Source organism: Oryctolagus cuniculus, chromosome 8 (genome assembly GCF_964237555.1).
Source record: "Oryctolagus cuniculus chromosome 8, mOryCun1.1, whole genome shotgun sequence".
In the NCBI taxonomy this organism is placed as follows: domain Eukaryota; kingdom Metazoa; phylum Chordata; class Mammalia; order Lagomorpha; family Leporidae; genus Oryctolagus; species Oryctolagus cuniculus.
In genome coordinates this window covers 126,973,182-126,989,682 of record NC_091439.1, presented here as the reverse complement: position 1 = coordinate 126,989,682, position 16,501 = coordinate 126,973,182, and the positions used below count along the sequence as shown (strand labels likewise).

General features: G+C 41.4%; 1 long non-coding RNA gene across 1 annotated transcript in view; it reads right to left on the bottom strand.

Moving 5' to 3' along the window:
• Positions 1-9,540: 9,540 nt before the first annotated feature.
• Positions 9,541-16,501, bottom strand: part of LOC127487137 (uncharacterized) — a 117,149-nt gene continuing 110,188 nt past the window's right edge. Inside the window, exon 4 of the long non-coding RNA XR_011378103.1 lies at positions 9,541-15,511. This is a non-coding gene — a long non-coding RNA (uncharacterized lncRNA). The remainder of the gene's footprint in view (positions 15,512-16,501) is intronic.

Below are 16,501 nucleotides of genomic sequence, written 5' to 3'. Positions count from 1 at the left end.
TCTGAACAGCATGGAAGATGTAAGTTCATAGCCTCTAAGGTCCCTTCGAGAACAAGTGATGCGTTCTATGCTTCCAAGAGCCTCCTGTAAAGTGGAAAACTTAGATTCATGAGTGACTGGCTATAGTCTCTATAAAAAGAAGTAAAACTGATCCAAATTGTTCTTTCTTTTATGCTTTTCTAAAAAAGAAACCACCATTTTAGGGTAACTCCAGGAGATAACAATCAGAATATCAACATTTTGAACTCTATCAGCTTTAATTCATTTTTCCTTTTAAGTATGCACTTTTGTAGCACTGACATTTCTCTACAACAATGGTGAATAACGAGCACTTCTTGTTCCTGGAACAAGCTACCCAGCGCTGGAGCAGCGGGCTTCTGCCTGCATAGAGAAAGCATCCAGATGTTGGCCAGCTGAAACAATACATCCCCGCGCATCTAAATACAAAATGCATCTTCTTCTAAAATTGGAAATCAAAATGGAGTTCAGGACTCCCAACAAGAGTCAAGAAACCACGAGTATCAGTGAATCTCTGAACCTGCCATTTTTCAGAAGCAGTCCGTATAGTTCCTAGAACACTAGAAATTTTCAGAAGTAAATAAAATCCTACATACAACAGCTTACCCTCCTGATTTCCCTACCCTGTACATATAATAGTAAATGCCTAGTATTTATTTGGTTATAATTGGCAGTTTTCTCATATGGCAAATTCTTTTTTTTAAAGGTTTTTTTTTTATTTATTTGACAGAGTTACAGACAGTGAGAGAGAGAAAGACAGAGAGAGAAGTCTTCCATCCACTGGTTCACTCCCCAAATGGGCACAACTGCTGGAGCTGTGCTGATCTGAATCCAGGAGCCAGGTGCTTCTTCTTGGTCTCCCGTGCGGGTGCAGGGCCCCAAGGACTTGGGCCAACCTCCACTGCTTTCCCAGGCCATAGCAGAGAGCTGGATTGGAAGAGGAGCAACGGGGACTAGAACCAGCGCCCATATGGATGCCAGTGCCTCAGGCAGAGGATTAACCCAGTGCGCCACGGCACTGGCCCCATGGCAAATTCTAACCATAGATCCCTTTCAGGCATAAGATCACAAGCCCAGCCCTGGGAAAAGTTGGGGAGGGAGGGTGAGAGAGGGACTGGGAATCTTGCAGATCATTGAGAGACCTAGGTTTGGGGAGAGGCATTTTCCACCTACTCCCCTCTAAATTTCCCATAAAAGCAAAAATTAACAAAACTATCAGGCAAACGTAACAAATACTCAGGAGCCTTGAAGACTTTAGAAATAAACAGTGGTTCTCAAAGTTCATGGAGAAAAAGAAATCAAGATCATGTCCACAGAAATTAAATTGAGGAAAAATGTAATGACATCTTGAGACATCAGCATGGATATGAGTTTTCAGTATAGTTCACTGATGAGGCAGGATGGACAGGAGTGCAAGCCTCAAACTATGGTTCACTTACTCTCAGTGCTGAATTACAGAGGATATTGGTGAAAAAAGAACAGTGTATAAATGAATGCCAATTTCTGAGACTCACATCACACCCAACCAACAAATATTCCCATATGTTGGCTCAAACCATCTACATTTCAGCATTATACCCCAGTAATTCTAATTTACACTAAAGTTTAAAATTTGGGAGCTGGAATCACAGTTCTAGGTGACTATATTAGAGAAGCCCAAGGTCATGATGAATGACACAGTACCAGAATGAAGAAGAGGGGCCAGTACCAGAATGAAGAAGAGGGGCCAGCACTGTGGCATAGCAGGTAAAGCTGCTGCCTGCAGTGCTGGCATCCCACACAGGCGCTGGTTCAAGTCCCAGCGGCTCCACTTCTGATCCAGCTCTTTGCTATAGCCTGGGGAAGCAGTAGAAGATAGCCCAAGTCTTCGGGCCCCTGCACCTGCATGGGAGACCCGGAGGAAGCTCCTGGCTTTGGATTGGCACAGCTCCAGCCAATGCAGCTATTTGGGGAGTGAACCAGCAGAGAGAAGATCTCTCTCTCTTTTTCTCTCTCTCTCTTTCTCTCTGCCTCTGCCTCTCTGTAACTCTGCCTTTCAAATAAATAATAAAATCTTTAAAAGAAAAAAAAGAATTAAGAACCAGCTTAATTCTTAGAAAACAGCAAACTTAGCGAAGTAACCCAAGTTTTTTTTAGAAATCAAGGAAATAGCTAGAACTCAGTTTCTCTTTTTCTTATTCCTCTTTCCTTGTTCTATCTTAGAACAAACAGGAGTGGCAGTAAATGAAAGATCTTGACTAGTTTCTTTGCAGAATGTCCCTGTGTCTTTAAGAGACCTTTTTTTCTTTCCAGTTTACCATGCGCTTCCACACCTAAGTGCATTTTGCGTGTCTGTTCTTCTTCATGTTGGAATACTTGTAAAACTGACAGTAACCCATCCTAACCAAAACTGTGAAATAGCAAGAGTTTTCCTAAATAGAGAATTGAGAGGTTGCATTGTTTTCCTGCGGCTGCCATAAGAAATGACCACAAACTGGGAATCTTGGGATAACAGAAATGTATTCTCTCACAATGCTGGAGGTCAGGAGCCCAAAACCAAAATGTTGTCAGGGCGTCACCCTCTCCAGAGGTTCTACTGAAGAACCATTCCACGGTTCTCTTGGCTTCTGCCAGCAATCCTTGGAAAGCTGTGGCCTGTGGACACATCACTCCACTTTATGCCTCTGCCTTCATACGGATTCTCTTCTGTGTGCTGTCTTCACGTGTCATTCTCTCTTATGCTCATATGTTCCTCTCCTTATGCAGACAAGTGTAAGTCCCACCGCAATCCAGTGTGACTTCATCTTCACTTGATGACATCTGCAAAGACCCTGTTTGCATATAAATATCACATTTCCAGGTACTGGCGACAAGGAGTTGAACCTATCTTTTTGGGAACACGATATTACCCTCTACACTATGTAAATGTTAAAATGGTGCTGGCAGACAAAACTGAAGGTGTATTGTTTTGATCTCGTATCTATTCCTCCCTGCCCCCCGCCCCCCGTATGTCTCTGCCTTCCCCTCTTCTGTCAATAGCAAAGATAATGGTCATTGGCAGTAGGGGCCACTCGGATAATTCACTCATCTTTACATCCTTAAGTATAAATGCAATGACCCTTTTTCCAAATGAAGTAATAGACCCAGGTCCCACAAATTACAAGATGGACCTTTTTCAAGACCGCTGTTTAATCACTACAGAGGTGATGGAATTTAAAAGCAGGGTAGATTTTTATCCATCTGAAATTAATTGAGTGTAGTTTTGCTTGAGATAGAGAAAATTAAATTACTCTTCAAAGTCATTCCTAATTAATTTAATTCCATAATTTTATAATCATGACAGAGTTTGAGTTTCTAGGACCTTGGCTAATTGGAGAGAAAAAAAAAAAACAGAAAAATCTATCACAAGTCATACACAGGTATTACATTTTCAATTGGTTTAAATTCACAAAACAGATTTATTCAGAAGGACAAAATGTATTTCTACTCAACTTCCAAGCAAGGAAGTTTTTTCCCCAACATTTAGTTTATCAAATGATGTAAATCTCAAACATGCATCAATTGATGTTTATATAACATTAATCTTCCCAGATCACCTGTGTCATAAAGGTCAGATCAGGAATGATTAAAAGATTTTAAAAACAAAACGTATGTTAAAACCAAGTTTCAAGCTGGTTATCCTGTTCTTTCTGCGTCTATAACAATTCCCTCCGCAAAGTCAAGATCTGAAGACGTCTCACACTTCCTGAGTGACTTCCTTCAAGCAGAGATATAAGAAAAGCTGAAGTGAATTGTGATGGAATGCATCAACGTCCATCATCACTGGCTTTAAATCGTGAAGCTGCTTGGAGTTTTAGATTTTCAGTTTTAGAGTTTAAGTGCACAATACTGGAAGCTGAGCTCTGTTCCCCTAACACTGCAGTTGGAGGCCTCATGATTGGAGACGCAACAGTAACGAGTTTCAAATGGAGAACGCTTCTGCAGAGAAGAGAGTTGCAGAATGGAAGAAACGAAGTCATCTTCTCCCTCATGGTATTTCTAGGTCCCAGCCTTGGAACTCGCTCTCTAGTATTTGGAGATGGTAAGATGCTTCACAAAATTCTCAGATTTTAGGGTAAAACCAAGAAAATCCAACACAAGTGTGTGTAACACACTCACAGTGTCATAGCCACTACTACATGTTTAAAGGCCAACTCCACAAAGTAACTCATGCCGACCAGAACCCGTAGCAGCCCATGAAATCTGTAATTTGGCAAACCAAAAATAAATTTATTCTGTGGTCAATTTTATCAAATTTAAGTGGTCTCTAAAGTAGCATGAGCATGTATTGAGGTGAAAAAAATCTTGTTTATATTTATTTTTAATATTAACACATAAGATAAAAATTAATTGTACCTGCCTTTAAAATTTGGAATAGTGTCACTTTGTTATTCATAAATTTTAAATTGTATATACTGAAATACAATCATGATACTTTCATTTATATGGATATATAATACTTTTACTTATATAGATGGATGGTCAAAGAAATTTGGATTCCCTTGATTTAACCAAATTTGCAATAGTTTCATAGTTTCTTATTTTCCATAGAGCATAGAACTGTACATTTACGGTTTTCAGATATTAGAGTTTTATGTAGATACAAATTTTGTGGTATAAGTTATACTCATTTAAAAATAGACACAAATTACATGAAAGGTTTTAGAATACTTCCTTGGGGTCACTGTGGCCTAGATCTGTCCATATGCTCAACAAGCAAAAGTTCAGTGGGATGGTATTTACATAAAAGCTTTCAACATGTCACATATTAATAAAATATCTTCCAAAAAACACCATAAAGAAAATCATGCCCTAGCCATTTAGTAGTTTAGAAAATATAAAGAAAAGAAAATGAGGGATGTCAGGGTCAGTACTTTCTTCAGTCTTCATAAAAAAATCAGTATTTACTAAAGTTGCATAGAGGACCTACTGCAATTTAAATATTGCGATCTAAAACAGGGGTTGTCACATTCCACGTATGATCTAGATTCTCTTTCCCTCCTTGACATTTCTAAGTCACCAGAGAACTACCTAGAGATGTGTTCTAAGAACTGACCAGTGACTTTCACAGGCAAGGGCTGTCTTTCACTTGTCTTAGGAAAATAGCTATTCTCGGCTATTGTGTGTCAGGACAAACCTTGGTGCCATGTGCCACTTACTAGGAGTGCCACCAACATTTTATTTCTACCCCTTGTTCAAGTGCAGAAATTAGAGGCAACCATCTGTGCTCTCCGCCTGCCACCATCCCTCCCCACCCTCCCAGTACAAAATTTTCTTGCCATTCTGTAAAATACCTTCTGTATTTCTTGGCTCCACTGCCAGTAAAAGGATTCGCCCTGCCTCCTCCCTGGGGTGGGCATTTGACGAGCTGCTCACAGTGCTCCAGATCCCTAGACACATTAATTAGTCCAATGATAGACAATTGGCCAAATAATTAAAGCCACTTGCAGGACTGAAATAAACGTTAGGGATGGAGGTGGGGAACGAGGGTGGGTGGTTTCTAAGATCATTGGTGCCAAAGACTGCACAAGCCTAGTGCTACCAGGGCCACTTTTTGCCACCAAGGGAAAAAACAATAGTTGAAAATAAAATCAATGCAAAGAAAAGAAGGGATGAGAGTGGAGGAGAAAAGTGTCCAGATTCACAGGTTGTTTTTTTTTTTTTCCTATGATATCTATGGGAGCAATGAAGTCCTTCTTGGGGTAGGATTTTTACCAGTTGCACCTGAAAAAGTCCTCTTACACAGGGATAATTACACTCAATATATTTAGGTTGTTACTAAAATAATGCCCCACTCTTACTTTATAGATGTATTTTTGAGTGGAAAAAAGGTAAATATGCAAATAACATGAAATCAGTCTCATAACTGGTCACACTGTGTCAAACATTTGAACATCAAGCATTTCATCTCTCTTAATTCTGTTTCCCTCACTTGTGTGCACACACACATCCCTCAGAATATTGTCCTAATATAGCTAGTAGAGTGTATACCACATACAGTTGTTCATTCAACAAGCATAACTGACAACCTACTAAGAACATAATGCCTGAATTTCCTTTAATAATTTCTACCCATTGAGTAATCTGCTTACTTCTACTTTATCATTCTTTTATTTTCTTTCCTCAAAATTCTAATTATCCTGTACCGCTTCTTGTAAGCCACACAATATTAAACACTAATCAATCCAAATTTTCGGCCATTGTTTTGTGACCTGACAGCTTTTACATGCTGAACATCACAGAATGGAAATGAACATTGATCAAAAAAAAAGAGAATCAAACATTTGTTCAAACCCTTAGTCAATTTAAAATATTTTGCTAAGTCAACTAAATAAACACTCCTCTTTGAAATAAGACAACAAATGATTTTAAGTTTTCTTAGAAAATCTATTATTGGTGTTTCTAAAAGAATAGGGTCCAAGAGGGGACATTCCTTTAAAAGTGAAATAGATAGAGTCAAACCCCTTTCAGACCTTTCTCAGAAGTAAAAGCTGATTCTTCTATTAACCTCTTTCTCTCTGCTATGATGTATTATTAAAAATGGAAGGACATTGTTGATGGCATGTATTGTATAACAGCATTGTGGGGTACCATTTATTTTACTTTCAGGGAGTTTATTTCATCTTGGGCCAACTTGGAAAGCTTTTCAGAGGCCATCAGCACACTGGCTTTCTTCATATTAGATAAAAGCAAGGACGTTGCTCGTACATTGATCTGGAGTTATTCAAAGGCTGAGCTGGGGAGGAGGGAGTTTTGATCCGTGGTACAGAGCAACTTTCACATCCTATCAATGCAATCAAAATCTGAAAAGCCCTTTTTAAATCAAGAATGTCAGTAGGAAAATTTCATCTTTTTTGAGATGCAAACTGGAAATATGGAGACAAATTTTATCAGAAGAACAAGGGGATAAAACAAAGTTTAATGTCAACCTTAAATGTCAATATAGTCTCAAAGTGCGAACAATGGAAAGCTGAGTTTACACTGCACCCACTCGTAACTGGTACACTGTAGGTTGACATATACTGCTTACTCATAGCACACTGAGCGCTTGGATCCAAGGAGATGCTTTTCTGGCACATTTTTAATTTAAATAACCAGATAATAAATATTTTAGGCTCCATAGGGTATTTAGTCTCTCCTAAACTCTGTCACTGAGACATAAAAGAATCCATTGATATTATATAAACAACTGTGTTTATTCCAATAAAGTTTTATTTATAAAAATCAGGTGGTTTCTGGATTTAGTCTGCCATGTGTAGTTTGCCAACCCCTGTTGTGTGCCAAGCTCTAACTTACTATTAGAGAAGGGGAGAAGGGGATGGTTTATGCATTTAATAAAAGGACTATGTTCCCGAAAACAGAAAGTGAGTTCCCGAAGTTTGCTAATAGTGTGTCAACATATTCCTTCTAAAGCGCAGAATGGGAAACGTCTGGCCCTGCAAGGCAACCACAGCTGGGACTCAAAATTCAATACACCTGGGGCCAGCGCTGTGGCGTAGCGGGTAAAGCTGCCACCTGCAGTGCCTGTATCCCATATGGGTGCCGGTTCTAGTCCCGGTTGCCCCTCTTCCAGTCCAGCTCTCTGCTATGGCCTGGGAAAGCAGTAGAAGATGGCCTAAGTGCTTGGGTCCCTGCACGTACATGGGAGACCCTGAAGAAGCTCCTGGCTCCTGGCTTTGGATCAACCCAGCTCCAGCCATTGCAATCATCTGGGGAGTGAACAAACAGATGGAAGACCTCTCTCTCTCTCTTTCTCTCTCTCTCTCTCTCTGCAACTCTGCCTTCAAATAAATAAATAAATCTTTAGAAGACATTCAATACACCTATAGCAGGCTAATTTGTAAGTGGATACTTTTACATGACCTGCAAATGATGCTGTAAGTATCCAAATAGCCTTTGGCAGAGTAAAGGTTCCCCCACTCCTGCTAAGGTGTTAGGTAGAGAAGGAGAGAAAATATTTTGGGGGAAGAAATTGAGAGGGCCTGTCAGTGAGGGAGACAAAGTCATGCTCTGCTTAGCAGCAGACCGATTTTGCTTTTATCTACTATAGATATTTGACTTGTACAAAATTTCACAAGGAAAAACATTCTACTTACTTGTCTAAATCACATGCCATGTGAAATCACATATGTCTGAAGATCACAGATGCCCTGAGTGTAGAGTGAATCTTGTGTACAGGAAAGAAGAGAGATAAATATTGATTTGGGATGAAATACAGAACAATACACTTGTCAAATGTCTTCACAGGGAATCCTAAAAAACCAAGGAGTCACAACAGGAGACAGATACTGGGGTGCACAGACACAATCATAGCGGTGCTTACAGTCTGATTTGTGGGGACGTTCCACCCTGAGGATTTTAGAAGCTGCGCCCACTGAGGCAGTTTCTATCAGGCTTCAGGGAGCAAAGCAGGCGGCTCTTCAGCAGTGCTCTGATCGCATGTGACAGCCATCACTGACGAAGCCAAGGGGATGCTGAGCAGAGGGTAATGGGCCATGGAGCGCAGGAAGAGCCCAGTGGGTGCTCAGAGACCATTCTCAGAGACTGTATGTGAGACGGGGACTGATCCAGAGACGGAAGCTACCATGAGCATTTTGACAGATCTACAAATAATGACGGCCATTGTCCGAATGCCATAATACACAGAGTGGCGTAGCAGGTTAAAGCCCCAGCCTGCAGCGCCGGCATCCGGCGCCAGTTCTAGTCCTGGCTGCTCCACTTCCGATCCAGCGCTCTGCTATGGCCCGGAAAAGCAGAAGATGGCTCAACTCCTTGGACCCCTGTACCTGCATGGGAGACCCAGAAGAAGCTCCTGGCTCCTGGCTTCAGATCAGCTCAGCTCCGGCCGTTGCAGCCATCTGGGGAGTGAACCAGCAGATGGAAGACCTCTCTCTCTGGTTCTACTTCTGTCTGTAACTCTGTCTTTCAAATAAATAAAGTAATTCTAAAAAACAAAAAAGAATTTAGGAGACAAATGTTCCCTTTTGGGCACACACAAGGAACTGATAGCACTGATTGAATTTGGGACAAACAAGAGTCTGTCTCTACCTCTCTCAGTAACTCTGTCTTTCAAATAAATAAAATAAATTAAAAAAAAAAGAAAAGAAACCAGAAGCCAGGAACTTCTTCAGGGTTTCCCACGTAGGTGTAAGGGCCCAAGCAGCTAGGCCATTTTCCACTGGCTTCCCAGGCCATCAGCAGAGAAATGGATTGGAAGAGGAGCACTCGGGACAGGAGCCAGTGCCCATGTGGGATGCCATTGTCCCAGGCAGAGGCCTAGCCTACTGCATCATAGCGCTGGCCCCTAATGATACATCTTGAAGATTTAGGAAAACAAGAACAGATCAAACCCAAAATCAGCAGGAGGTGAGAAATAATAAGGATCAGAACAGAAATAAATGAAACTGAAACTAAATAAAAGTACAGAAGATCAACAAAACAAAAAGTTGTTTTTTTTTTTTTGAGAAGATAAACAAAGGAGATAAACCACTGGCCAAACTAATAAAGAAAAAAGAGAAAAACTCAGATAAATAAAATTAGAGATGAAAACGGAGACATTTCAAATGCATAAATAAATAAAATCTTTAAAGAAACAAAGCAATTTGTTTAAATTTCAATGTACTTGTGTTTTTACAACAATTTCAAATAGTTTCCTATGTGTAATGAATACCATATGTAACAGTTTTACTATGTTTGAGATTTTATAGATTGTATTTAAATAAACATACCTATTCATTTATTCTCCATAGACTTACGATGTGTTGATCTTTGTGCACTAATACGTTTCAGAGACCATGGCAAGGCACCTAGAACTCTACTGAAGAGAACTATCTAAAACAGCCTAAAGCATGGTCCTTGTCAAAGTTTTTGCCTTTGGCACTTTTGCTAACTATGAGTGCAATAAGATCCTATCTCTACCTTCAGAGGAGATCCGTCCAAATTAATGCAGAACATCTTACCAATTGTGGGAGCAGAGGGTAATCTTGAACTACCATGCAGGAAGAAACCAGCTGCCCCGTCGATGGGTAACACTGTTTATAATGCGTGTGGCTGGTGTTGTGATAAGCCTGCAAGGAATGTGGGAGGAAGGATAATGCAGTCCAACTCAGATTGCTGTTGGAATGCTGCAATTTGTTCTTGGTTATCATTGGTGTTCAGCACGTTTTGATAGAATCTCCTTAGGTCTGAAAACTGCCAGTGATCTCAGGAAATCGTTTGGCCTACCACAGTTGCTGTGCCCTCCTGTTGGCCTACGCTGATTCTATCAAATTTGGCTTTTCCCAAGTTCATGTTCCCATACCGTTACGGAGTGTCATTCTGTATTTCTCTTTCTGTATCTCTCTCTCTCTCTTCCTGTCTTACTAGTGCATCCATGCACACAGGCACAACACCACACACAAACACACATATGCACAAGTACAAACACTTACCGATGCTTGTATACACACACACACACGACCACACACTCAACTCTTCTTCCTAGACACCCAGGGTTCTTCTCTAGTTAAATGATCTTTATCAATGCTGCTTTTATTTCTGTGGCAAAGAATAATCCTTTAAAATATTCTATTTAATTTTTCTTTGTGAGCTTCACTTAGTGGGGGAACATAAGGCTAGAGGAAACTCTTTATCTATGTATGTAACGGTTGTTGAAATCTTGCAATGTGTTAAAATCTATGATGAGACTATTTGTAAGTGAGAAGCTACTTAAGTGGTAAGACATTATTAACTTAGAAATCTCTTCATTAAGCAAGAATGTTCTAGATTTTTTTCAGTGAAGAAATGTAATTAGTGTGGAGATCCCATTCTGCTTCTGCTTCTGAGGAAAATGAAAACTATTCATTGTAACCTTAAAAGGAAAAATGTAGGCAGTTCAGACTCCCACCGAGAACAATGAGGCACGCATAGACAGTATCTAGAGACCCAGTTGGTCATTTCCGAAACCTCTGTACAAAGTGAATTTCAAATTTTGTTTTGTTTCTTAAGCTTGAAGGAATGGTGAATTTAGGTTGAGAAAAGAGTGGTCACATTAAAATGTGGGCGGCTTTGGGACTGTATTTGTCCAGGAGGGTTGATGTGAAATAGCATCCGGATTGGCTGTACAACAGTGACTCTGAACTGTCTGTCAAGGTTCCCCAGGTGCTGCAGCAACCTCACAGGGATGCAGGTGGGACATTTTCCGTGTTCAGGGGACAGACGGCAGTCGTTGCTGCCTGTTGGAAATCACATGAAGTTTAAGGGAGTTCATTTTCACCATAAGACTATGCTATATTCCTCTCATTGGTTTCATGCCATATAAGGCTGAGTTTTTGGCAATTCTTAACCAGTTGGTAAATGGAATTATTAGATATTCCTTTTGGAATAGGAGTGCGTTGAAAAACATTAGTGAATTAGTCAGCTGGTGTGTCTGCATCCCACAGTAGAGAGCTGATCCTGTTTCCAGCTAATGCACACCCTGGGATGCAGCAGAGGATGGCTCAAGTATTTGGGTTCCTGCCACTCAGGAGATCCTGGATGGCTCCTGGCTTTGGTCTTGCCCAGTGCATGCTGTAGTAGGCGTTCTGTGAGTGAGCCAGAGATGGAAGACCTCTCTCTCTCTCTGCCTTTCAAATAAAAACTGAAAGTAAATTTTAAAATCTTTATTTAAAAAAAAAAAAAAGGATACCATGAATAGAGAAAGGTTGGGAACCTCTGCTTTCTTATTTTTTTATAAGGATTTTTTTTATTCAAAAGTCAGAGTTACACAGAGAGAGGAGAGGCAGAGAGAGAGAGAGAGAGAGAGAGAGAGAGAGAGGTCTTCCATCCAATGGTTCACTCCCCAGATGGCCACAACGGCTGGAGCTGCACCTATCCGAAGCCAGGAGCCAGGAGCTTCTTCCAGATCTCCCACATGGGTGCAGGGGCCCAAGGACTTGAGCCATCTTCTACTACTCTCCCAGGCCAAAGCAGAGAGCTGGATCAGAAGAGGAGCAGCCGGGACTAGAACCAGTGCCCAAATGGGATGCTGACACTTCAGGCCAGGGCTTTAACCTGCTGTGCCACAGCACTGGCCCCTGTGGCTCCTGGTTTCTAATCAGCTCAGCTCCAGCCGTTGCAGCCATCTGGGGAGTGAATTAGCAGATAGAATGACTAGAATGACTCTCTCTCTCTCTCTCTCTCCTTCTCTCTTCCTGTAACTCTGCCTCTCAAATAAATAAATAAATCTTTTAACAAAAGATGCATCATTAGATCTTTGAGACTTTTTTTTAATTTTAAGCACTTAATGCTATAAACTTCCCTCCTAATACTGCTTTTGCTGTATCCCATAGGTTTTCATATGCTGTGATTTCATTTTAAGAATTTTTTTTATTTTGTTTAATTTCTTCAATGACTCATTGATCATTCAGTAGCAGGCTGTTTAATTTCCAAGTATTTATGAGTATTCTACTGTTTTCCTTGTTGTTGATTTCTAGGTTTATTCCTTTATGGTCTGAGAAGATATGATTTCAATCTTTTTAAACTGGCTGAGATTGATTTGTGGCCTACCATGTGGCCCATCCTGGAAAATGTTCATGTGCTGATGAGAAGAATGTGTACCCTGAAGCTGTTGTGTGAAATGTCCTCTAGGTTCAGTCCATTTGCTCAAAAGTATGTTTCAATCTGATGTACCTTTACTGATTGTTTTTGTCTGGATGACCAGTCCATTGATGAGAGTGGGGTGTTGAAGTCACCCACCACAACTGTATCAGAATCTCTCTCTCTTTAGGTCTAATAGTATTTTCGCATATATCTGGGTATTTTTGTGTTGGGTGCATATAAATTTATGATTGTTATGTCTCTGTGCTGAAGTGAACCTATTATGAAAATGTAATGTCCTTCTGTATCTCTTTTTACAGTTTTTATTTAAAGTCTGCTTTATCTGATATCAGGATAGCCACACCTGCTCACTTTTGGTTTCCAGTTTCCTGGTATATCTTTTTCCAATCCTTCACTTTTAGTTTGTGTGTACCTTTGTTTGTGAAGTGAGTTTCTTGTAGGCAGCATATGAAAGTCAGAGTTCCAGAGACAGGAGAGTCCAGAAAGAAAGAGAGAGAAAGAAAGAGAGGTCTTCCATCTGCTGGTTCACTCCCCAGATGGCCTCAACAGCTAGGGCTGAGCCAGGCCGAAGCCAGGAGCCAGGAGCTTCATCTGGGTCTCCCACATGGGTGCAGGGGCTCAGGGACTTGGGGCCATTTTCCGTTGCATTGGCTAAGCCATTAGCAGGGAGCTGAGTTGGAAGTGGAGCAGCCAGGACATGAACTGGTGACCCTACGGGATGCCAGCACTGCAGGCAGCAATTTTACCCACTATGCCACAAAGACAACGCCTAAAAAAATCTCTATAAAGTCTCACATTTAAAAGCCCTTATTACTGTATGTGGAGCCTTAAACTAAATGAAACTATAGTGTGCCATTAATTAAGTGACTACTAGTATTGTACCATGCCAAAAATAAAAGTACAGAATATTAACTAATTAATAATTAACTATTAGTTAATAATAAATAATTAAATGTGAATTAATTGTCAAAAGCAATTTTTCTGAATATTCTGGTAATATCCATGAGAGGTGAATTACATAAAGTGAACTAGGGTGCGCTGTGAAAGATGTAACAAGCAAAAATAAAGCTAGATGTGAGTGACGTGGTCCTGTGTGGGTTGTCTGTCTTCTTCCTTTGTCATTACCCTGTTTCCCATCATTGAACTTCATGTGGGAAAGAACCATTATACTTTGGCAGTAGGACCAACCCAAAAGGAACATACTTCTAAATTTGTTTCTTAAGCCATATGGAACTTCCTAAAAATAGTAGCAGAACAACTATTACAATAAATCCCAGAAGTTTTAACACATAAGTAGTCCTGGGCCATTTTCTGTCTAGTGAATCAGAAAGAAGTTATGAATACTGAAAATAATCAAAACCTTTAACAAGTGTGTTTTCAGGGAATTTTCTATGCTGAGAATTGCTATAACACAGCCATTATTGGCAAATATTCCTTTATTAGTGTCATTGTTTTGCTTTCTTTCTCTATTAAATGGAGATAATAATTTTGTCAGTCTCACATGGTTGTGGCAAAGAGTCAACTGTATATACCTCACATAGACAGATGTGTCTCAAAATGCTGTATTATTTTTCTTTTTCTTAAGATTTATTTTATTTATTTGAAAGACAGAGTTATAGAGAGAGGTAGAGACAGAGAGAGAGGTATTCCATCTGCTGGTTCACTCCCCAGATGGCAGCACCAATCCTAAGCCAGGAGCCAGGAGTTTCTTTCTGGTCTCCCACATTAGTGCAGGGGCCCAAGGACTCGGGCCATCTTCTACTGCCTTCTCAGGCCACAGCAGAGAGCTGGATGGGAAAAGGAGCAGCTGGATCTCAAACTGGCACACATATGGAATGCCGGGGCTTCAAGCCAGGGCTTTAACCCACTACGCCACAGCACAAGCTATTTTTTTTCTAAAGATAATACAGTAGTGAGTGTTTAGTTTCGTGGTTAAGATGTCTGCTTCCGGCTGGTGCCGCGGCTCACTAGGCTAATCCTCCGCCTGCGGCGCCGCCACCCCAGGTTCTAGTCCCGGTTGGGGCGCCGGATTCTGTCCCGGTTGCTCCTCTTCCAGTCCAGCTCTCTGCTATGGCCCGGGAGTGCAGTGGAGGATGGCCCAAGTGCTTGGGCCCTGCACCCCATGGGAGACCAGGAGAAGCACCTGGCTCCTGGCTTTGGATCAGCGCCGGCCGCAGTGCCATTAGGGGGTGAACCAACGGAAGAGGAAGACCTGTGAGGCAGTAGGGAATAGCTCAAGTAGTTGGGTCCCCTGCAACACACATAAAGGCTTAGGCTGAGTCCCTGGCTGCCGGCATAAGCCTTGGCCCAGCCCTGACTCTTACAAACATTTGAGGAGTAAACCAGCAGATTAAAATGTTCTCTTTCTTTTTCTGTCTGTCTCTCAAATAAATTTCTAAAAAAAAAACCACAAATATTAGCACTGTAATTAAGCACAAAACCCAAGGATTTTGTGTAGCATTTCCACCACTGGAAACATGCAGACATTAGTTTAAGACATAAGTAGGTTTATTTGAGTTGGCAAAGCCAGGAGCCAGATTAGTTCAGGACCAACAATCAGATTCTCTGACCAGATAGGAGTTAACAAGTTGAATAGGACTTGGCTTCCAGGTAGCTACACATGTTCATTGAATTTCTGGGCAGGGTTGTACATACTTAAAGAGGGGCAGCACACATGCCCATCATGTATGCTACATGCATCTCACGTTCATTGGAGGGTGTAGATTCAACATTGTAAAGACTGAGGGTGGCGTTCTATGTAGGAAAGGTGCAACTGAGGGCACAGCTGCTGCACACTCAGAATCCACGCGACTTCTGCCAGGTCGGGCTCATGGCGTCTTATCAAGGGGAGTTCACCAGGGAGATGTCTGCATCCAATCAGCTGCGACTACACATCGTCCTGAAAGGACATCAGGTAGATATGATCTGTGAGTACAACAGGGTTGGGTGGTTTTCTTTAGGGGTGGAGTACAGGTGTTATGTCACATTCTACCTTCAAACACAGTATTTCTGTAGAGCCTAGAGTATTTACCTCAAGTGACAGAAATGAAGACGATATACTAGAAATTTAAAACTGCCCATTCAGGTCAGTTTTTCTGCTGTTACTTGAACTTAAATCAAACTCTTTAAATTCTAGAATCATGAAGAAGGAACTGCAGCCCTGGATCTGTAGAACCCACAGATACTTAGCACAGTACCTGTCACAGACTAAGAATTAAGCATGTGCTTTTGACTATTATAGCTTACCATTATTATTATCCAATCTAGAGCTCAAAAGGATTATACCTGCCTTCCTCCCTTTTTTTTTTTTTTTATTTTTTGACAGGCAGAGTGGACAGTGTGAGAGAGAGACAGAGAGAAAGGTCTTCCTTTGCTGTTGGTTCACCCTCCAATGTCCTCCGCGGCCGGCGCGCTGCGGCGGGCACACCGCGCTGATCCGATGGCAGGAGCCAGGTGCTTTTCCTGGTCTCCCATGGGGTGCAGGGCCCAAGCACCTGGGCCATCCTCCACTGCACTCCTTGGCCACAGCAGAAAGCTGGCCTGGAAGAGGGGCAACCAGGACAGAATCCGGCGCCCCAACCGGGACTAGAACCCGGTGTGCTGGCGCTGCTAGGCGGAGGATTAGCCTAGTGAGCTGCGGCGCCAGCCCCCTCCCTTCCTTTCTTTCACCCCTCTTTTCTTCCTATCATGTCTCCCTTCCAACAAATAACAAACCAGGGCATTTTACTTATGAAGGATAATCTTATTTGATAAGATAATCAAGTAACATTCACACAAATGCATTTCCCCTCTGGACCAAGGGCCAGTAAAATTCCTTAAAGTATTACTTTGTGTGGCTGCAAAAATTGTTTATCACCAAAAACCAGAAGTCCCAGCCTTTCTAAAACCA